Below are 2,585 nucleotides of genomic sequence, written 5' to 3' on the forward strand. Positions count from 1 at the left end.
AACTCCATTAAGGACTTTTATAGCACTGACAAATCCCTAACACTGCGATATTACACAACAAACACTTGGCAAAAGCAGAGGATAACTGTGAGGGGAAACAAAGAGGAACTGTACGCGCTGCCTCGCCCAGCATTGCAGCGAGTCACTGCTAACAAACACATCCGCCATCCGCTCCTACAAAAACTGCTGCCGTCCCTCTCTGCTTATCTATGCAAATCCACCCATGCATTCTGATCGTATCTGCAAAATAGAGGGAAAACTGCACGAGAGACATTCCTCCGAACATTATACCTTTGTACGATCTCTCTCTCTCTCTCTCTCTCTCTCTCTCTCTCTCTCTCTCTCTCCTCTCTCTCTCTCTCTCTCTCTCTCTCTCTCTCTCTCTCTCTCTCGACAAACACACACAAATATAGGAATAGACACAAGCGCAGCAAATCTTGAGAAATGTCCAGTCTGCCGTTCACAATTGGGATCCCAGACCTCAGTATTTGGATCACTCCTGCTACAAAGCATTACACATTTTCTTCCATGATTACCTTCACCTGAGAAGTTGAACATGACGTGACGCCTTCCAGAATATAATGCAGTTCCCTTCTATTAGTATTAAATGCTTTAGATTTCCCGATTCTTTCCTGTTAAATTTCCCTTAAATTTTCTCCTTATTTTTTTTTCTCCTGCAGGTTCCGAAATGGTTAATTTCCGAAGTTCAAAAGTGTTGTTTTGTTCAGAGTTTGGCCTGGTTGGCTGTGGTCACCTACCAGCAAGTTCTAATCCCGGCTCAAGAGAACCACATTTCAGTGGTTTAATGCTAGCATCGATCCTTTCCCCATTTTGTCTCACCTTTTCCTTCCAGGTTTATCTTTCGGCCACTTAATGTAAGGCTTACTCTTAGAGCTTTGTGCGTATTTTATCATTTATCATTTGTTCTGCGGCCCTATATGAGTTTTAAATATTTTTAAGAGGCACATAAAGAGAATGCAGTCTCTCTTTCTGTGGCGCTAATTTATTACAAGAGACAGAAAGACTTTGTAATAAGATTTCATAGAGGGCATAAATTATCATGTATACGAATGAAACTAAATAGACGGAAGTCACACAGTATTCTGCCAAAGAACACTGATAACCGCATAGAATAATTTCCTACGTTTTCTATGACAGCCTTCCTCTAACACAGATGACAGCACTGTAGAATCGGAGCTCTTCTGAAGCGTCTCTCTTTCTCTTACTCTTCCCATCATCTCTTGATTGTTGACTGCCTCGGTACCACCAAGGAACCTCGCCGCGCAGCCAGTTGCGTGTGAGGCAGTGCTCTGCGAGTATGTAGTTCGAGTCACTAGTTTCCTTGGTGCCCATTACGCTGCCTCATGACTGGCAGCGGCCATCCTGTGTAATGCCACTACGCCGTGCGACACATGGTGCAAATGGCAGTGGCTGAGTGTTGTGACGAGCAATGAGGGACAAGAAAGAAGTAGCGAGATGACCCAGGTCTCCGTGACTTTGTGGTGAGTGTTGCCATCTTGGAGGATTTTGTGTTGTGTTGATGAGGAGATTCGGTGGAGCGCAAGATATGTTTGTACGTATCTGAACATTGTGCTGGGACATTGTTAAGACGAAAGAGAATTAGATTCTTATTCTTAATCATCCGTGTTTCTCGATCGTAATGAATCCCTGACTAGCGAGATGAAGAGCAAGTACGAGTTTGTCCTCGCACCAACAGAGAGAGAGAGAGAGAGAGAGAGAGAGAGAATGAAGCTTCGAAACACGCGATAATGCTTAAGCTGTGGCAATACCAATAAACGGGGGCTATTCACACACACACACACACACACACTGCTGTTGTTTATGTTACACTGGATATAATATATAAAAATGTTTTTCGCTAACATTAATTGCGTTGACTATTGCAGACTTCTTTTTCTCCTTCTATTTCTAGAGTAAGTTTGTTGGTAACTCGGGCAATGAATGAATGACGAATTAAGAGTGAGGTTTGCCTGGGAGAACATAAATGCTAAGGAGGGAAAGTGAGTACTCTATGGTCAGAGTTGTAACTAAGCGTCAAACAACCTTCCCTATGGGGACAAAAAGAAACGAATAATAAAGCGGCGAACAACTTCAGCAGGTTTGTAAGAGAGAGAGAGAGAGTCAGTACAGAGAAGAATGGCTAAAAGTATACAAGGGTTGTGAAATATTCTTGCAAGAGAAGATTATAGCTTTTAGATTTACATTTGCTAGAGAGGTGCAGATGGAGAAGGAATCTGAGACAGGTATTTTAAGTGGCATAAGGGATATGACAAGTGGTATATAAATAATATCCTTTGAGCTAGTAATTACGATAGGATTAGAAGCAGTGGATTAAAGTTAGATAGAATTAATTTTAAGATGAGAAAGAAGAGACGAATTATTGAATAGAGTGGTAGATGACTGACATATACTCATTTATCATGATGATAGTGTCAAGTCACTAAGGAATTTTAAAGGAGATAAGACAAAATTATGGAAAGGGATGGTAGGTGAATATAAGTAGGTATGTAGTATGAGAATACTGACTTGTTGCTGTTACCCTTATATTCTGTGTGTGTGTGTGT

General features: G+C 41.5%; 1 long non-coding RNA gene across 1 annotated transcript in view; it reads left to right on the forward strand.

Moving 5' to 3' along the window:
- The first annotated feature begins 1,276 nt into the window (after positions 1 to 1,276).
- LOC135116306 (uncharacterized) overlaps positions 1,277 to 2,585 on the forward strand; it is an 82,009-nt gene continuing 80,700 nt past the window's right edge. Inside the window, exon 1 of the long non-coding RNA XR_010276237.1 lies at positions 1,277 to 1,502. This is a non-coding gene — a long non-coding RNA (uncharacterized LOC135116306). The remainder of the gene's footprint in view (positions 1,503 to 2,585) is intronic.

Source organism: Scylla paramamosain, chromosome 31 (assembly GCF_035594125.1).
Source record: "Scylla paramamosain isolate STU-SP2022 chromosome 31, ASM3559412v1, whole genome shotgun sequence".
NCBI classification, from domain to species: domain Eukaryota; kingdom Metazoa; phylum Arthropoda; class Malacostraca; order Decapoda; family Portunidae; genus Scylla; species Scylla paramamosain.